General features: G+C 39.3%; 1 protein-coding gene across 1 annotated transcript in view; it reads left to right on the top strand.

Annotated features, from left to right (window-relative positions):
• LOC143209974 (uncharacterized) overlaps nucleotides 1-21,300 on the top strand; it is a 153,656-nt gene that overhangs the window by 35,132 nt on the left and 97,224 nt on the right. Inside the window, exon 2 of the mRNA XM_076426344.1 lies at nucleotides 20,251-20,347. The gene's annotated coding sequence lies outside the window, so the exon portion shown is untranslated. The remainder of the gene's footprint in view (nucleotides 1-20,250; nucleotides 20,348-21,300) is intronic.

Raw genomic sequence — 21,300 nt, 5'->3', positions numbered from 1 at the left:
TAAAACCGAAAATTTTATGCAGCCTGGTAAACATGTTCTTAATAAACGGATTTTAAGGGAAATAAAAATTTTCTGCTTCAATTACACGATACTGGAGCTACGTAATTTATTTATTAGAGAACTATTAAACAACTATTCAGAGCTGGGCATTAATCAATTAAAATATTAATCAAGATTGATTTATTAATGTTTACGATAAAAAAAGGTAATCATTGAAAAATCAACTATCTTCGTAATTTCAATAATTAGAAAAATAATGTGAATAATTTGTTAGTGTTAATAATTTGATGTTTTTAGATTCTTGATATATTTTCACTGCTTTGAATATAATCTTTTGCCGTAAACAACGACTTGAACAAAATCAGTCTAATTATTCAGAAATAACAATATTAAAACTTCGAAACACTAGAAATTCATACTTTTGTTTCGGTAGTGATTTTACAGTGTTAAAACTCAGTATAAATCCACAAGACTGCGGATAGCAATGCCAAATAAAAATGTTCCGCATCGATTGTCAGCATCGGAGAATAAATAGAAATTTGTTTCCAACACTCGTGATAAATAAAACATAATAGGACAGTGTGTGTGTGTGATCTCTAATTTCTCTAATTGAATTTAATCTACTGATTCGTCTTATAAATTATATATATAAGCAAAATCTGCAGTCTACTAATTACTTTGTGTAAACATTTCAAGTTATCAAAACATGTTATGAATTAGCGATAGAATATTCTTGGAAAACAGTAATTCGTACAGCATATGGCTCTCAGAATGGTAAAACCAAAACTCGACTATTATAAATTCGTTCCCGAGGATAAATCTAACGGTACCACCGTTATAGTATAACATTTCTATATTTCATTTTTCATTTTTTTCTACAGGGAGAGCTAGACTCTCTCGGCTCACCTTTTCGGTCAGTAGCCTTCCGATCGCAGGCACACAGGTATTCCAAAAGGAGTTGGGAGATCATTAATACTGCGAGGGTTCACTGTCCTGGAAGAATACAAGCTCGGATGCTGTTCTACGATGGTACAGCGCTCGATTCGATTGGGAGGCAGAGAGGGAGCCGGTTACCTGAGCCAAAATGAAAAAGAACAACGGAGAACGAACCGCTTCCTGGAAGCATTGTTTCGAAATGTGTTTTATACCAGCAGAGCGTGGTCAACAGGAAAATATTTTCCTGTGACACGTTGCTTCCTTTATGTGCATCGAAAGATTATTGTTACGGTCAGACTGTTTTAAGGTAACATTAAAAATGTACAACATTGATACAAGTTTAAAAGGTAATACTACTACATAATGTAATACAGTCTAAATATTTTAGTATTATATGTATACGAAAACAACATGTTGGTTTAGAAACGTTAATAATCTGCTGTTCAAGCAAAACGTGCATAAAATGAAAATTTTGTGGTGAGAAAATGATCATTCTGCCAATTTGCGTAGTTTAATTAGATAATACAGGGTGTCTCAGCTGAAGGAGGCCACCTAAATATCTCATTTATTTTTAATGGCACAAGAAATATTTATGGCCTAATTTAAATGGTATCAAAGGAGGAATATCATAGGAGAACAATTTCCTTTGTCCGGTTATTTTTTCATAGTTTTTCGAAGGTCATCGTTATTCTTTTTTATCGGGAAAACTAACTTTTTTATTCCATCTTATAGCGGCTGAGAAAATATACCTATTTGAATATGCTTAAGTCATTAACAAGATGGAATAAAAAAGAATAAGTTTTCCCTATGAAAAAATAACCGGACAAAAGAAAATTGTTCTTCTATATGATATTCATCCTTCGATACCATTTAAATTATGCGAAAAATATTCTTTTTGTGCCATTAAAAATAAAGGAGATATTTAGGTGGCCTCATTCAGCTGAGACACCCTGTATATTTAGAATAATAACAAAATACTTTTCCCATCACAAGATCTGTTTTTTCTTTATACGAATAGATTTCTAATTTTATTCAAATTTGTGGATGAATAATAATAATAATTACAACCTGGAAGGCGGAACAGATTACAGGCAATTGTTTTACCGTAAAATGATTTCACGTTAAATAATTCATGTGACGTTATAATGTCTTCCCTGACGATCCGGGACAGGTCTGCGAAGGTATAATTTTCAATATAATCCTGAACGACAGCAGTCCGGTTGTCGATTCGAAAAATTCGTGCACACAGACCCCTAAGGCTAAAACTTGTCTGGTAAAGGCCGGCCATTGCGAATTGCGACCCGAGTCGTTCCATCTCGCACGTTTTCACTCCTGCAGGCATCTCCTCGCCCCGATTTTCCTGGCAGGCTCTCTTAGGCATGAAATTCATATTTCCGTTCTTATTTGGACATAAAGTAACATCGAAATGTCCGAGCGAGAAGGTTTCTAAATTCCTTCAATACTATTACAGAACCATCCTAGATTCGCGTATACAGGGTGTCTCATTTAACTCTGCCACCCCTAATAACTATTTGTTTATCTATTGCTTTAGATCAATTTACGTAGCATAACTCCTAACAACTCTGTACAAACAGGTACAAAACAAAATGTTTCATGCAGAAAATATTATCGTATTTCGAGGGAAACATATTCTTGCGTGGGTGCAGGTTATCTCAAGGCCATATTTTCCGAGATCTTACGAACAGTTCTTTTTAATGTTCTTTTTAATGGAAATTTTAGCTCATCTGTGCAAAAATAAAAATGAAAATGAAGGGTCTTCCATTAAGAGGTATTATTTTAAATTTCGCGCTATTTTTTATTCATGGAGATTAGAGACGTTACTCTTCGTGATTAGTAAAATTGTGATAAATTGTAAAGAAAACAGCATTTTTTAAAATATAAAATCGCACTTCTTAATCGAAGACCCTGTAGAAGGAGGACGAAGAGAATTTAACATTCTCTCTGTGTATGTGGTGCAAATGCCAGGCTGACAAATGGATAATTTCCAAAAATTTCCTAGGAATGCTATCTGTGATATGTTTCAAATTTTTAATGTATTGTATACTTATCTTTTAAAAATCAATCAAATTTCACAGATACTTGTGCAGACAAATTTTTTCTTTCATTTTGCTCGAAAAATGTGTGGGCCTAATTACCCCCATCCTCCCCCCTGTATATGGTTAATATTAGAATAGCAGTACGCAGAGAAAAGGTTAACCCGGATAGCACACGACGTCTTAAGCACGTCCATTTCACGTCTATTTTAACTAAAGTTTAGTCTAACTAAAGAATATAGTTTCTGTTTGGTTTCTATTGTATTATTATACAAAATTTTTATCTCGCATAAAGCTCCACAGTCTATTTATTAGTTTCTCTTAGTTGGAAATGTGGGACATTGGCTGCGAGGATCAATGTAGTATCGCGTCGCACGAACGCCCGTTACCTAGTGACGTTTCCCAGGATTTGGCGATATTTCACGACACTTTGTAGCATCGAACGGCACGGGATTGAAATTCTTGGTGAATCATGCAATGCCGAATGCGAATGGCGTCGCGCGGGAAGCTATCGTAACTCGCGTAATTTCTTATCGATCCTCCAACAACGACTGAATCTCGCGATGGAGGATCGGAAAACCAGCTGAAGATGGAGGACAAACTGAAATACTCCTCGTTGTACGTTTAACAATAAGTCACGAACTTCGCTGAGATAAATTTACACCGACGCTGCCGTAAATTGCAATTCGAAAGTCGTATAATATACAATAAATAATCCGACGATTTTTATTAAATCGGTTTCCGAGGAAATCGAAAGACCTCGATAGCTCGCCAGTTTGAAACGGGAAATGGACGTAGAACATTTAATACAAACAAAGCCCAGGAACGATTCTATTGACGAGCAAATATTATGGCGACTTTTATTTTATACTGACAACTATCAAAAATAAAAAATGTTTAAATATGTACAATTAAAATATACATGTACGTATTATAATGCTTTGTTCGGGAGAGTCTGATCAATAATACTAAAAACATGGTTCTATCTCCCATAGTTGAGAAACGAAAAATTCTTGAAATTGAAAATTTCGAGATTTCGAAGTCTCCAACAATCTCGGCAATCAAAATAAAAATTGTCTACCTGAATTGCAACGAACCTAGAGTAAAATAAACATTGTTTTCTCTTCTTCAAAAGTCTTGCTATAAATTCAAAATTGTACATTTGTTGCTTGTTTAGTAGTTTTTCATATAATTTAAATCTCCGATGTTTTTGCTTATTAATTTTTCAGTATTTCTTGACATATTCACAATATGAAGAATAAATGTTGAGTAGAAATGAATAAATTTTTCGAGAGTAGATACTCTTGTGTTTTCACTATAAACTCCTAAAAAGTGATTTTCCTCTGTTTGCTGGTTCAGCTGTTATAATTTAATGGAATTAAATGTTGACGTTTTATTTTACACGACTGTGAAACCAACAATTTTCAAGATTTCGAAAAATTCTTTGAGATACGTTTATACGTCATTACAGATTACAACATATCGAACAAAATCCGAAAAGTATTCCGAAGCAGTGAGTCGACAAACGCATGGCTCAGCGTCTGCTACGACGAATGGAGTATGGATAAAAAAAAACGCTGCGTCACCTTTAAGGATGAATAAACTCCGCAACCTAGTAATTAAAAAATTAGGGTTTTAGGAGAAATTGCGTGTGCAGAGCCGGCGTGTACCACGCATCGCCGCCGCGTATTGAGAGATCCATTATCTATCGAGTGTTGCACACGCGTGCAGTTTCGAGATTGCATAACGTAACGGATGCACCCACGCAACCGTGCTCGGAGATACTCGGCGAGGATAACGCAGCGGTGCGGTGGATGAACGGGACCACCGATATCGGGACGGTGTTTGTATTCGACATAAAGTCGTCAATTATCGGGGACAAACAGAACGGGCTGCCGCGGATATGCATCCAATAACGAGCGGGGAATCGATGCACCGAGATGGTTTGGCGACTAACGATGCGCCGGATATATTGAAATTCATGTTTTATGTATGGAATAACGATGCGGCGGCCGTGTCAGCGGAGCGAACAATTCGGAACCGTGTCCCGGGGATCCTTTAAGGCTGATGCGGAGGATCCACGGACGCCATTTTGGCGAGTCGGATTGAGCAATGAGGTGAACGACTCTTCGAACGCGAATAATTGCTAGACGATTGGAAAGTAATTAATCAAATTACATTTGAATAATAATCCTTTAAGAAACAGTGTCTATGCTACTGTAAAACAATGTAGTTATGTATACGTAATACGTAAAGCCGTATTCTACTTGTAATTAAAAGTATGGCAGTTCTGTGTCGGACAAGCGCAACAGTTAATAAACTGCGAGAGATAAGGAAAATAGCAAACGGTGAATTTTTAATTCAAGACAAACACGATCTGAAACTGAAGCCACAGAAAACTGGTCTTTCGCGTTTCAGTAAATTGCAAATGAGAGACGCCATTACAAAGATAAAGAATCTATTTATGTTTAATTCAAGACAAACTCGAGGAAACTAAAATCACAGAGAAACGTATCAGTAAATTGCAAATAAGAATTCTAACGTCAGAATTTGATAACAATCGAGCCGCTGCTGTGGAAACAAAATTGTACGAAGAGTTGCGCGAACACCGAAATCAATGTATGTACTTCCCTTAAATGGCCCCTAGACGATCAATAATAATTGAATTGAAGCGCGCATCAATATGCTGCAATATAAACACACACGCATCAATATTCTCACCAACACTCATTCTAAAATATTCGTGCTGCATGGTCGGGGCTGTTTCAGTGGTGTTCTTGTTGTGAATTTTGAAATGTTTTCCAGTTCGGATTTGGGTTTCCTAGCATTGACTCTTTCACTGTGCGAACAAAAACAAATCAAAGAGAAAGAGAAATAGACGCTGGTCCAAAGAGTGATACAAGCTGAGAAGCCGCTTTACACACGAACGAAAGCGGACGACTACAAAAATTTTCTTCGAATGGACGAAGAAGGCTTTCAAACTTTATTAGAGCTAGGCCCAAAATCCAGAAAAAGACACTGTTACGCGCGAAGCTATCCCTGCGAACCAAAAAGACTTTCTATAACATTGAGATACCTAGCGTCTGGAATGGATTTGCAATATTCACGTTTCCATAGTGTAATTCTAGGAATATCTTTCGCTACAATATTTTCTTTAAACAAAACTTACAGGGCTACCCGAGTCTAATAACGCTGTCCTAGAAAATTTGTTTGTTTCACCCAATTGTAGATTCACGGAGCGGAGAAATTCGCCGTGGTCCTCACGTTGCGCCGTCACGTACTTACAAGCAACTGATATTGAAGGAAATATTGCCAATGAGCCTCCTAGATTTCCATTCTATCAATACGCTTCCTAGTCCTAGACGATCAATATTTCCATCAATATGCTCCTCCGTCAATATTGAAGCGAATATCGACAATATTATTGATCATCTAGGGGCCACTTTATGCCACGTAACTGATGACATCGACCCGGAAATGTCATTGACCGGAACTTGACGAATACGTCACCGATGTTGAGTAAATTGATTTTTAATCGCCCGAGGCGAGCGGTGCTCGAACGAAGACGGAACGTTCGTCTTGTCCAAGATTTGACCGGCCTCGGGATGATTGATATTCAGCAGCTTGTCATCGAGGACAGTCTGGAAACACGGGAAACGGTCTGGAGACCGTGAGGAACAAAATTGGAAGGCTTCGCTGTTAGAGAAACACTTCAGAGAACGAGCATCGCCATTAAGGGCCTGTGTTCACTAAAGACATCCATCTTTTAAATGAAAGCCAGTAGAAATTTGTTGACAAACCTTTTTTTTATTCGGGGATATATATTTTCACGAAACTACAGTAATTTTCATGTACACACAGGAAAAATAAAAACTGTAGTAGATACGATCCTTTATTTGATGAGCCTTTTAAGAGTTGCATGGACCTGTGCACTAAAGTTTTACTTTTTTTGTTTAGAAACATACAGTACTGTGCAGAAGAAAGAAGCAACCAGTATAATTATAGGATATAATGACTAGACAGCGGATCTTTAATCATTTATAACAAATATGAGGTTTAATTGAAAACAGTGTAAACATTAGTATAACTTAAAAATTCGGTCATATTATTCTCGACCTTTTATCCACGTTGACAAAGAAAATAAATTTGTTTGTCACTCCAGTTTTTTATAATTCAGGTAAATCGTGTATTTTAAATTTTCATTAAGGGTCCAAGTAAAAAGTTGAAAGAAAAATGCCTTTTTTATTTTTGCATGTAACCTTGTAAATTGTAATTTTTGGAAAATCTTTTTTGCCCATCATTTCGTACAATTATAAAAAGTTATTCTGTTTTAAAGGATATATCTACGAATACTTTTTACACTGACTATAAGTTAATGTTTTTGAGGACTTAAGTGAATACAAGAATTGTATGGAAGCTTATTGATTCAACGAACGTTCTTAGAAACTCGTTAAGCATTTATTTAAAGTGCCATCTGGTAGGGTAGACAAAGTTGTAAATTCATCGTCCCAAACGTACATCTTTCTAATTGTATAGTTCGAAGTATCTCATTAAATTTTTGCAGAATTTCAGAAAGTTCAGCATACCATTTGAAGGTTAGAATAAAAATGGTTGACCCAGGGGTGAAGAAGCTAGTAGTCCCTATCTCGGGAGATTAGTGTAGTCCGCAACATCACCTGCCGCATTACTTGTCCCAAACATGGCATGGTAACGACATTGATTTAAGCGGTCCGGTAACTAGCCGGCAAGGTTGTCGCTAACGCGGAGAGGCGCTATCGTTGGTCCCGTGGTTTCGCAACCGACAACCGAACGGAAAACAGCCCACGCGAGCGGATAACGCGGCGAGAGAGGTGCAGAGTCTATAAACGGAGTCGCATGCCTCATTATCGTCGCGTTATGTATTTTCAATTGAATTTCGAGTCCGCGGAATACGGGCCCCGTTATCGATAGCGGCCGTACATGGCGAGCAGGTTCGATCGTCCAGACCTGTCACCGGTGAATTGACAACGACCTGCCCGATTCGGGACTTTCGGCTACTTGACGACCGGGTATACGGCACTGCTCATAATTATTTCAACGGTAGAAATTTTGTACTTTCGTACGTGCTCAAGCTAATCAAGCGTAACGTGTCTCTGCTGATCTTCTTTAATCCGTTTTAGGCGTTCGTCTACCTATAATTTAATACGGTTCGCAAAAAGGTTAATTCTGCTCATACATAATTTATATTTGCTGTTGAAACAGCTCTTTAAGCATTAGCAAGGTCTAAATTCATTCTGAAAAAATATTTTTCTTCTGAATTCTGTCCGTCAGTGACTATTTTCACATACACAGCGACTCCCATTAATATTCGGACGCTCTAAAAACACCGATAACTTTTTAAATACTGGACTACGCGATTTCAACCTTTTTTGAGAAGCTAGAGCGATTAGTTTAGTACATGTTGTGAACAGAAATTTTTTCGAAAATTGCAATTGATCGGAATTGTATAAAAAATGTTAAAGGTTACACTTTACAACTCTGTTTATGTGGGCCTGTATTTAAAATTTTTAAAATACATTTTGTAAGTCTGCGTATATTTTATATATTGTGAAAGTTTGATTAAAATCAACAGAGATTGAAAGATGTAAGAATCCTTAGATTTATTGCAGTTAGAGGCCGAAAGTCGTGAAGAACTGCAATTTTTACCACGTTTGCAGCTCCTTGAAACGTCGCCGGGTTTTGATGAAATTTTCAAAATACATATGTTTACTTCATACAGATCTACGAAACGTATTTTCTAAATTTTCCATACTAGCCCACCTGAAGAAGTTGCGAAATACAACATTTAGTAGGTATTTTCTCTGCAATTCCGACAACGCGTAGCAAACCAATTAAAACCAACCTTAAAAAAGTTCTCTTCGTTTTAAGAGTGTCCGAATTTTTCATTTCGTCTTTACAAATAGTTCTTGTATTATTAGCTCGTTTGTGAATAAATTTTTATATTCTAGGAATGTGTAAGAAACGCGGTAGTTTCAACGCCAGAATTCATTGCATTGTAATTTCCTTCATAATAGAAGATGTTCATTTAATGTATAGATTTTGATGTAATTTATTTACGAGTGACTGTTTGAACATTCTGCATATTTTTACACAGCTTCTTAGTCAACTGGTTTAAGGCTTCCGCACAGTGGACGTTCAAAGAAGTAATCTCTCTACGTCAGTTAGGCTAGACAAAATGTTTCCGTTTAGAGACGATCCGAGTTTTCAAGGAAACGTTAATGGAGATGGATTCAACGAGGACGAGTACCGTCAACGGAGAAATCAGGAATGACCCTGATGTAAATAAATAATTTCTCGGAGTATGAATATTGCTTCGTAACTCGTTACTTCTGCGTGCATTCATATTAATAGGTACAAGTTTAGAGACAAGTTTAGTGGCAGGCTTCGCTTTCCGTCGATATCTGACTTACTGGCTTTCACTTTTTACTGACTTATCACGATACCGTGTTACAGTATGTGGCAGAGAGTGTGCTGACACGCTGCTTGTGGCACAAGAAGCTTGTGGTGACGGTGCTTTCGCGTTAAGGAAATTACAGAAATATTGCTGACAAATATTTATATCTATATGTTATGGGGGAACTATGTCGTTTCAATTTATTACCACTAGATTGCGTTCTGAAATTGCGTTCTAGAGCTTCGTCTTATCAGGACAAGAGTTAATTGAACTAACTAACTAGACAAACTTTAAATGTAATTCAGTTGACACTAGAAATACCGAGCACTAGAAATAACTGGTTTGTACTAAGGTGGAGTGGGCCAAGTCCGCCCTAGTTTTTGCAAAATCGGACTTCAAACTAATGTATTTTCAGTCTAAAAGCTTAACGTTCTTAGTATGAAACCCTTGCCACAGTTATTACTGATGAATTCGTATTATGTAGGATTCTAATCTTGCTTGAAAATTATCATTTTAATAAGATATTGTACAAAGTGTCAACTAGGACGCACTTGCCCCGCAAATGGGGGCATTTCATGAAAATTTTCCGAAATTTCTATGACAACGCGCACTTACAAGTTACTCAATCATTTCCTGCAAGCGTCTCATCCTAATTTTGGTGTGTACGAAATGAATCATTTCAATCCAGAAATTTTTCTCAATAAATTCTTAATAAACATAAGAAATATTTTAAAACAGCCTGTGCAAATAGCAGACCCGATTGCACAGTAAAATCAGAATTCCAAAATCAGTGTAAGAAAATGCGCATTCCGATGTTCAGATCGCTGCCACAGCTGTTGAAGTCGCATCGAAAACTTTCTACAATATTTCCAAGCCGCATCCAACAGCAACATTTAAAAAAGAGAAAACCTATTTCCGTCGAACGACCATAACATCGCAGAAACGTTGTTCCATTCGATTAAGCCTCCTTAGAAGATCGTGAAACTTCAGTGAAGGGAAGAAGTTAATCCGATACTTCGACAAGCTCGGCCGGCGATCACTGTACCTGGCTCGCGAATCCGTGGAAACGTTTGTTTCAAGTACAAAAAACTGAACTTAAAACTCGGAGCTTGCGTAACGCTAAAACAAGAATTCATTGAGGAACTCCAACATAATTTAACAGTAAACCTACGTTGCACCAAAAGCAATGAAAATGTTTTAGCTTACAAAAACGACAAGATTTCATTTATTTAGGCTTTATGCAATTTTTATTACAATTATGATGTGGATAAAGAAAATGGAATCAATTTCCATGTAAGCAACTTCATTATTTCAATAATTGTAAGATGAAAAATATAAAACAGTGAGGGTTTATAGTGTTGAAGAAAATTATAAAATACCTAGAAACTGAATTGACGAGTCTCGAGGGCCCAATCTTTGGACTGGAGGATCAACATTTTTCATTGTAGACTATTCTGAACAAAATTTTGTATATCGTATCAGCGTAACTGGCGGCGCGGTTCAACGATCATGCGAATATCGGCGATCGACACTCTATCGTAAACGTCCCCGAGCAAAAACCGTGGCCGCAATAAATTCGAATCCTCGATCGCCGATGCTTGCAGCATGGGGCCATTAAGCCGAGACCGTTCCATATTCCTCGTTAGACGGGTTTGTCCTAATTATCGTCACCGGTGGCTGCCACGAGCGCTTGTTTTTCACCGTTTCTTTTTCCCTTCTTTTCGTTTTCCTTTTTTTTCTCTCCGCGTTGTTTTCCTCCTCGTGCGCGCATAACTCGACCGCCAAGTTTTGCAAGTGGCAAGATTGTCGGTCAGTCGTTCGTACTCGAATCGCGTCACCCTATATATGTATAGGCAGGTCGCCTTGGCTCTGCACCAAGAGAGTCACCATTGCAGGAGCGATCTGTTAGAGCTGGCACAGCACTGTCTAGGACAAGTTTGCAACCGTCAAAGTGAAATTTTCTGCGCGGTGGCCCGGATCGGCCGATTTAGTGACATTCTGCCAAAAAATCGACTTTCTCGCGGCGATCTATTAAACCTGCATCGAGTCCGAAATGCCAACGACGAACTCCGTTTTCCCTCGTCTGCAAAGGAAATTGCTAGACTGCGGATATTCATGCGACATTAAGATTGTCTAATTCAATTCTGAGAAACAGAAATTAAATTAAGTGAGCAGCTGATTACTAGCTGATGAGGAGCTGAGTAGTTAATACAAAATAAAAACATCTTCTTGAAACATTCTCATTTAAAATAGTATTTCATCGAAACTGTACGTCATGTACCTGTACCCATTGTTCGGCTATTATTCGGCTCAAGATACAATGCTTGAGCAATTAGTTATTAATAGACTGCGGATTTTATGCAATTATTATAAAAATAGACAGATCAATTGAAAAAGAGTGAAAATATTCTCAGTTATTCACATAATGTAGGTCTTGCACTCCAATTTCACCTTTCTGTGAGTCACGTTTACCCTTTCGCAAATTAATTTTACCCATTAAGAGAATATTTAAAATTATATATTTATTTATTTAGATTCAATTATATATTTATTTAAAAACGTAAGACTCCATACTCAATACGTCTCAATAAATACATATGTACTTTCATGTTTAGAATTTATTAATTAGAAAATGACTACAATGAATATAATGTACATAGTACATATCTGCACACAGTGTTCATACATCACAAAATTAACGAATGGGTATTGCTTTTAAATAAGTAGTTGATTTACGTCTTTGAAAATAAATAAAATTTTGAATTTCCTAACAATTACTTTAACTTGCTTACTTAAAAATATGTATAATTTGTAAAAGGTGAAATTGGTTTGTATAAGGTTGAATTTGACTTGAAAAAGGATGAATGTCGATTGCAAAAATTGAATCGACAGAGGAAGAGGTTTCAGTCAATGCGAATACTCATTTCGAATGTCCGCGTGGCCCGAATATTTCCAAAGGACGCGCACTATAACAGAAATACTAACGACGCCAGGCAAGCGTTACGATCGCCGGGGTATCCAACAGAAAGAGCTGTTAATGCGACGTGATCGTTCATCGTAAAAACTTTCCACGGCTTAGCTACACGTCGAGGTGTAACCGTACAACGGTCTATGCACGCCGCAGGAGCCTACGGCGCGGCGCTGCAATGGCCAAGTACCGGATCGGACTGGACCAGTCTCGACTATTATAGGAATGGAAGATGAAACGGAGACTGGATATACTGACCCAGTGTTTCGAGCAGTCCCCGAGCGAAATGCGGTGCGGCGCGGTGCACGCAGCGTGCTGTGCATCTGCGTGCACTGTGATCGATTCTTCGCAAGCCTTCTATGCACAGTATTGTACAGAACCGTCGAGATAAATTTTTTCAGGCATTTCCACAAATAAAATGTACAAATCGTAATTTATTTATAATATAATTTAATATATTAATTAATTATTCATATTAATTTAATCAAATTAATATATCGCTCATTTAAGATGAACAAAATTTAACCAATCGAACCATCTTTTTTAATGTCTTTATTTATGTATTTAGAAAGACAGAGTCGCAACAGATATATTTCGAGGACCATATTTTACATTGATTTTAGCTTGAAAAACGAATAATATATTCTAATGTTATTACCTCTAATTTATTGGTTACAATATTTTATTTTTTACTTAATTTTACTCTAATCCAAAATACTAAATATATTTTATATGTTGTAGAAATCAATATTTGTTAAATGAATGTTACCTGTATCGATTTTATTCAAAAATGGAATGTCAACCGTAAAGTGGTTAAAAAGTGTGGAATATTCCCGTTAGGTGTCCGAAGACATTGTTCTTATTACTGTGAACGATAAAGAGATAATTTCTCTTCTTGTATGAATCGCAAAATGGCCGAGTCGCATTGTGGTCATCCAAAAGAGCACTTTGGACCGATCTCGGCGGCATCGATCGATATTTTTCCTGGAATGCGCGGACACGCGTGGTGATATATTATACATATATTCGATGTGGCAACCATCTCGATTGCTCGCTGGATATCACGATGCATGAATTCGCCCGGAGAGAGTCGATGAAAATGTCAAAACCCGGCGTCGAAGTGCACGAGAGAGCCACGCGAATTCGATCATAATTCGTTCGACCGCTGAAAAAGTCCGCGGAGATTTTCGCGATAGGCGGCCGACGAAACATATATTGAATATTGTCCATTAAATATGAATAACGTGCCGATTAGCTGGTATTCCGCGCGGCGAACGAACTCCCAGGCGGCGCGGCGTGTTCGTGGCAACCTAGTAATTTTCACACTCTAAAAATCGCTTTAATTTCTGTCCCGTTCACGAGAAACAGAGGCGAGATAAGATCCGTATACAGGACGGTCGCTAATTAATTCACTGATTTTTAAGTTCGCTTGCTTGCGGTGCACCAAGCTGCCCTTCCCCCCTCCCCAACGTTCCCATGCGAACTGTATAGCAAGCCGATGCTGTCTCCGACGCGATAACTGAATTAATCACTATCTTAATCGATTATGTACACACAGGTACACCGAGATCGAGCGATTAGTCGGCTGAACTTATCGACGACTATAATGCTGTGGCGCGATAGTAGGGTAATGGCCGAGGCGGCGCGGCGTGTCTCGATTCCGCTCCATTGGACAGGCGTTTAGGGGCCACACTTGGCGATACAGATGGTATAACCCTTCAAGAATATCCTCCTAAAAGCTTCCATTGAAATTCGAAAAAGTTATGCGCCTTTTCCAATTATTACCAGCGAACCGCTGCACTGTGAGGTATTTGACCCGAAAACTATCCGAGCGTCGCCGGCAGAGTGTTAATCTTCGATACATTGAATTTGGATTGTGTCTTGCAGATTAGAAAAGGTTTTTTTTTTCTTTGATACCTACTTGATAATTGATGAAATTTCAACAAAAATTGATGAAATCCCAACAAAAACATCCTGTAAACAGGAGCCAAGTTCGTTAGCTTAGAAATACCTCTTGCAATACTGAAAAAGCGTTTGTAAAAATTAGTTTAAAAGAACGCTATTTAATTTTTAAAGAGTTAAAGAGTGGAGTGCTAAATTATTCAAGCTTGGCTGTTACTTTTTAAACCAATGGCCATAAAAGGTGTTAGGTAGCGGCCAAGTTTGAATAATTTAGCCCTCCATGTAACTCTTTAAAAATTAAATAGCGTTCTTTTAAACTAATTTTTACAAACGCTTTTTTCAGTATTGCAAGAGATATTTCTAAGCTGACGAACTTGGCCGTATTTTCTTTGATCTCACAACTTTTTACGGCCATAAGAACTTGGCTCCTGTTTACAGCATGTTTTTGTTGGGATTTATTATTCAGATCTATACATATAAATATTAGAAAGAATTCTCGTCTTCCTATTCCCAAACTGAAACAGAATAAAATTCTGAATTTCTATCTAACGCCCAAAACGTCCAGCAGAGCCGCGAAGCGAATCCGCGACAAAGTAACACGCCTAGATAAGCATGTAGATACGCGTCGCGATTACAACGGCCATTACAATATGACAATCGTCGCGGAATAATTTCTCGATGACGCAAAGGATCGCTTTGTTGTAACAGCGGTCGTAAAGCCGACAGCAGCACGGCCTTTTAGTAGCACTTTGACATTTCTGTTTCCGAGATTTATTCGCCGGTTTCGCGGCTGCTGCAGCCGCTACGTTGCTGCAGAGACGAGAGAAGACAAAACGAGACGCGGACGAGTCGCGACCGGATGCTCGCGCTCGTTTCGCGTCCGTCCCCGGTGAGCAAAGAATAGTTAACGCGCGCGCCGGGTCATTATACAGAGTCTCTCCTCGCCATCCTTCATTTCTATAATGGCCGCGGCGCTCAAATTATACTTCTAATAAATACCGCGGCGCGGCGGCGAAACTCGTCGTTACCGGCCCCGGCCGTAATTCTTCAACGAGGCTCGAACAGCCGCGCGCGCGCGCACCGAAAACAGCGGAGTGCCCATCGCGAATATTCGAGTTCCAAGCATACCCGGATTGTGCGCCTCTTTACCCGTGATCCACCGCGAGCAACTTGTAATTACGGGACCGTGTGTGTACCTATCCGCTAAAGTATTATAATAATAGAGAGCCGAGAGAGTAATGGATTGCCCTCGACCGTAGAGAGTAACGCGCGGGGTGAATCCAGAATCCGTGCCGGATGTGAGAAAAAAAGCACCGTTTGATTTATTAGCCGCGAGCCCTGACCCCCGACATAATCGATCCGCTTTCTCATTTGTTTGTCCTCATAATTTATCATTTTCGATATCTCGCCGGTCGCCTCGTCGCGACGGTAATCCTTGATTACAATTCAAATAAAACGAACTGGACCATGTATTAATCGTAGACTTTGTCGACTTGTTCGGCCATGTTTGGAGAATGTACGGTCATTTTTGTGTGTAAAATTAAAATCTTAGAATCCTTCTAAAGCAATGACAATTTTGATCGTTAAACGAGAAGTTCAAGCACAATCTTACGGACCTGCAAATCTTTATGCACGATACAAATCGTCTGTATCAATTGCAGAACACAGATACCGAATAGAAAGTTCTCTCCTTCTTTATTGATCTTAATGGATTAGAGATAATATATTAACTTTTTCTCTTCAATTCTTTTAATCTTTCAAATCAATAATAATTAATAAACTCTTTTACTATCTGGAATTTCAGCCACGCAATTGTATCATAGATGCATAAAATCCACAGGCTACTAATGGGCCACACTTTTGGGATTGATATTGACATGTCACCTTTTTCCCTGTAATGAGAATTAAAATGGGCCTAGATATCATCGTATATGATGTTTTTAAAAGTTAATACAAATTTAGAAATATAGACAATTTCTTCTTCCTGTAACAAAATGTACGAGGAATTCTAGTATACAGAAATTAAATTATTATGGACAGATGGGAAAATCATACAAAGATAACCGCCTTTAAAGAAGCCTGTGCTTTCATGAACATTATTCGATAAATAAATTATTCCTTATAGTTATACTTTCTACTTCAGCACACAAAGGACTTAAATTTTATTCATTGGAACAGTAAAAATGGTAAAGTCCATCAGTTGGAAAATAAAACAAAATACTATGCTTAAAATTCAAGAACAAAAACCGCAATTATTTCGGCACCAAGCTAATGTTATTACAGTCTCGGAGCATTTCGAAGTGTAGCGTGTATAACGGCGATCACAGCGCCCGTTCGCGCGATCCGCGTCGCGTCCAGAGATTTCAACGCGCGCAAGGGAAAGTATCGGTTCGAAGAATCTCGGGAGCGGTACGCTGAAATCGTAAATTGAAGAAGTCTCGCAAGCAAGCCGGAATAACCCGCGCGCCGTTCCCGTCCGCGACTTTCTCACTCGCTCGGCTCGCGTTTGCTCGGCTAGGCTCCCGGCTCCGGCTCCTATTTCGGAGTCGAGAATCCGCTCCGGCCACAGACGCGGCGCCGAGCATTTTTCTTTTTCCCGCGAATTTCCGCGAGAAGTATTCTTAAATAACATGTTGCAATTGTATTATTCAAGCTGGTTTATTTGATTGTTGCATTATCGCGAAGAAAATTACTTCGAGCCACTACTGTTCCGTCGCTTTCCCAAAGAACCATTCTGTACCTTTAATTTAAACCCTAAACGTTTGAAAAATCCAATGACAGCATATTCCAAAACCAGCGCAAAGTTCGAGATTTTCGAAAATTTTCGCCAATTTCCGACCGTCCGACTTGTCGCCGAGTTGCACTACTGAATTTCGTGCCACCTCATTTGATATCATGTTCTCCTAATACAAACTTCACTTTTCGAGGTTTCTGAAAAATTTTCTAAAAAATCGAACTTTGTTTTAGGAGAATATGATATCGAAGGAGGTGGCACGAAATTCAGTAGTACGACTCAACAACAAGTAAGGCGGCCGAGAAGTTTTCGAAAATCGAATCTTGTTTTGTGTATCCAAAGTTTAATTCAATTACCGAATATTCATGTGCAGGGTTGAGAAAAAAGGACACATCAATTGTTGTAACTAACATTCTTTTTCACTAAACATAACATTACAATATTAAAGGTGATTATTATCGTGGCGAGACGAGAAGAAGGTTCCTGGCAGGAATACGATGAAGTAGAGTACGAATGCGTCGACTTGAAGTGGCTCGAGAACCAGGAACGTCACAGGGAGCTAGACGTGCAGCCGGGTGTAGCCTTCGAAAATGCCTCTGATCGAGCAGTTAATTCCCATGCCTGATATACACATATGGTCCAAGAAGTCTGTGGTTCCTTTGGTCGTATTTCTCTAGTCGTATCGAGCGGTCGAGAACTCAATTAATTTTTCTTTGGCATGAACTAGAATCCAGTTTACTGCTTTAGTGTACGCCAGGGAGTTCCAACATGAAGCTCGCGAGCCACGCATGGCTATTTCCCCGCTTAGGTACTACCCCCACTCCTAGACTACATCGTTGCCGTAGAACAGGCGTGGGCACGGGTGGAGCCCCTCAAACTCCTGCTTCCCCCACCAAGCTTCCTTTCGGTGGCGCTCCTCGTGGCTCCGATGCACGAGGCCTGTGCACTACTTGCGACAAGTGAAACGCGTCCTTCCTACATAGTAACGACGGATGCTGGTGGGGACAGTTTTGCCTCAATTGAGGCAAAATTGCCCACGCCTGCCGTAGAACTTCGTCCACTCCCCGCCGCTATACCGCCCACTAACTCTACGGCTGTACATAGCAGTGGGGAGAGGTTTGACCAATGGTGGGGACCTTGCGGTTCTCACTGGTGTACGCTCTAACATTCTCAAGACAAACTGGGACAAAATTGTCCCGATTTCTCAGAGATTCTTTGCGTTGGTTTTGGAATATGTTGTCATTGGAATTTTCAAACGTTTAGAGTTTAAATTAAAGGTACAGGATGGTTCTTTGTACAGGGGCTCTTGGCGAAAGTGACGGAACAGTAGTGTCTCGAAGTAATCTTATTCGCGTTAATGCAACAAACAAATGAACCAGCTTGAATAAATACATAGCCATTGCAACATGTTATATGGAAGGGAGTAGGTTTAATAGGTTTAATTGTGAATTGCACGCGCGCTCGACCCAGTTCGAACCGCGCAAGGACGACGGTAAACCGAACGACCATATTCCCCTCCCCCATTTTTTGTTTTTCGTCCACACGCCGGCCAATTACGCCTCGATTACCGGCTAATTGCATAATGACGCAGTTGGCCAGCGCATTGGCCGGTTTTCTGATTGTTTTTGCAATTGATCGCCGTTCGCCGTTGCATTTCGCGTGACGGACCTGGTTTTCGGCTGCTTGATTGTTCTCCGTGGATTATTATGCAATCCCCACTGGGTTAATTAAATTTATATTATACTCTTGTAATTTCCTATCCACGTTCGTTCTTTTTGTGCCTTTCCGATGGGCGGATTGAGGCTAATTGCGTATGCAGGCGCGGAGTCAAGGAGGTTTGCTATTTTTCTGTTTGACTGCTGATCGATTGGTATTGCCACTGTGGATTTTGATCGTTTCGATCATTGTGGTCTTTCACGAGTTTATTCATATTTTCAAGTCCAACAATTTTCTAAAGTGCACATTTTTAATGTGTTGGTATTAATAATTATAATGCCATCTTTCAGAGATCAAATTACAGAGATCCTTCCACTAAGAATTATTCAATAAATGTCTTCATTCAAGCGTGTATTGTTCTGAAAATTAAGAAAAATCTAAATAAATTCAGTCTTATACATTTAAAGAGTCACATCTTGTTCCCGGTGCGGTTGATGTTAGAAAAATCTCGGCTGGAACAATATTCTAAAAAGAACAGACCTCTCTGTGAAGGTTTCGGAAGAATGTGTGTGTGTGGGTGTGTGTGTGAATTTGCGAAAATGTGAATAACGTAAACAGAAAATTAGGGAAAACTGAAACGGGCATCGTTACGGCGGCGTTTGAAACAAGGAGCGCCGATCAACCTGCCGTTATGACTGTCAAATTTGATTATCGGCTTGACGCAATCAATTTATCGGTTGACCGGGTTCCGGCGTGCACGAAACGCTCGCATAATTCATACGGCACCCCCGTTAATTGTGCAACCGCTTTCGTTCGACGCACCAATTCATACAACCGGCTCCGGACACGACGGAGACCGGGCCCCTTTGGTCATCGTTAAGTGGCGCGAGACACGTTCCATTGCCCTTTAATAACGTTATCGTGATATATGTATACGGCGCAGATACGGATGCACGGCGAGTGCACGTGTGCGGTAAACCTGCCGATGGTAAATTGATTTTTGCGAACGTGTCCGATCGGCTCGCGAGATTGCAGACGTCCCTTTCTCGAACTGCGAGAAGTAAAATAGGGTTCATTTGTTCGGGAAAAAAGCCCCGTTTTAAATCAGTCAATTATTTAATTAAAAACGGGCGGTAGACTCGTTTCAAGGATTGCAGGGGCGCGGGATTCGCGTTCCGATTTCTCGATAATGCAAAAATGGGGTTTTTCAGTAGTTAAATACGCTAGATAATAGATCGATCTAGCGTGCTGTCGCCCGCAAAAGTCATATTTTTTTGTTTACGAGGCGTAATTTGCATTATGCGGCCGCATGTAGGTATGAAAACAGTTACATGCGCAGTTGTATGCTTTCGAATAATGCAAATTGCACTGCCGAATAATGCAAATTACTCGTAAACAAAGAAAAATAGGACTTTTGAGGGCGATAGCCACGGAATCGATCTTTTATTTAGCGTTTTTGACCACTGGAACCCGCATTTTTGTATTATCGAGAATTGAGAACACGAATCCCGCACCCAAAAAATTTCGGACAATAAAAAATCTCCTATCTGATTGATTATTGTTTCAGGTGGAAGCTCCACGTCCTAAATGGAAGTTCGTGTTCCGTCAACACCCGACAACGGCTTAAGATGAACTGAAGGAAGTGCAATTCACGGTGATTCAAGGTATTTGTCTGAATCCTTTAAAGCAGATAAGAAATGATAGTAATGGCTCGTTTATGCCTACAAAATCGCCTTCCGTTTTTGCCAATGACTCGGTCAATTTGCTAAAGCTCATTCACCTCCGTTAATCAATCGTCGGAAATTAATTGTTAATCGCGTTCGATATAATTCCTTCCGACAGCATATGTAATATTTCTGATCTCTCCTCTCGCTAATGCTTGCGATAAAACCGAGTTTCAAACGAAGATTATCCGCATAATACCAGAGCTATGAAGTTTTTACAGGACATCGTTATTTCTTCACGAAAAAAAGCATCTGTATTCCATACATTAACCGATGGAATATAATAATCGCGTGTGTTTCGAGTCTCGTCGGCATTCTCCGCGCATCTGTCTTAACGTTGAATTTCAATATACGTTTCCGCGAAGCGTAATCATTAAATAGGCCGCCATGACGAGCGTAATAAAGTGTACGAGTAATCAATTGCGCGCGGCAGCGCCTTATAATAGGCGAGCATCGTTCCCGTAATGAGAAAAGAAAGCGTGGGCTGATGCTTTTACCCTCCGGCTATATTTGATTAATCCCACGCGAGTCAATTAAAGAAACACATAGAAAAGATTTCGACAACCTTGCGTTGTTGCAGCCCAGACGAGGAGCCTATGCAAATCACCGACGATAGTTAGCTTCGCTGGCTGTAAGATTCTGCAGGGTGTAGTAGAAATGGCCGAGGAAATTATGCCAAGTCTGTCCGCTTTAGACTAGAGAAAGTGGGACTTGGATCTACTTGGATCTACAATCTACATAAATTCCCTTTAATTGCTATTTCTACATTTTCGGCGGGAATTCGTAAAAAAGAAATAGCTCTTTTCTTTTCACACTTGCAATCTTGCAGGCAATCGAGCAGCTCGTGCAGTCTTCGATTTTGAACGAAGCTAAAGTGTCTTTGAAAGTGTTTT

The sequence above is a fragment of the Lasioglossum baleicum genome, chromosome 6, assembly GCF_051020765.1.
Source record: "Lasioglossum baleicum chromosome 6, iyLasBale1, whole genome shotgun sequence".
In the NCBI taxonomy this organism is placed as follows: Eukaryota; Metazoa; Arthropoda; class Insecta; order Hymenoptera; family Halictidae; genus Lasioglossum; species Lasioglossum baleicum.
Note: the sequence above shows the minus strand (reverse complement) of the source record. Positions and strands in the feature narration are given on the sequence as shown.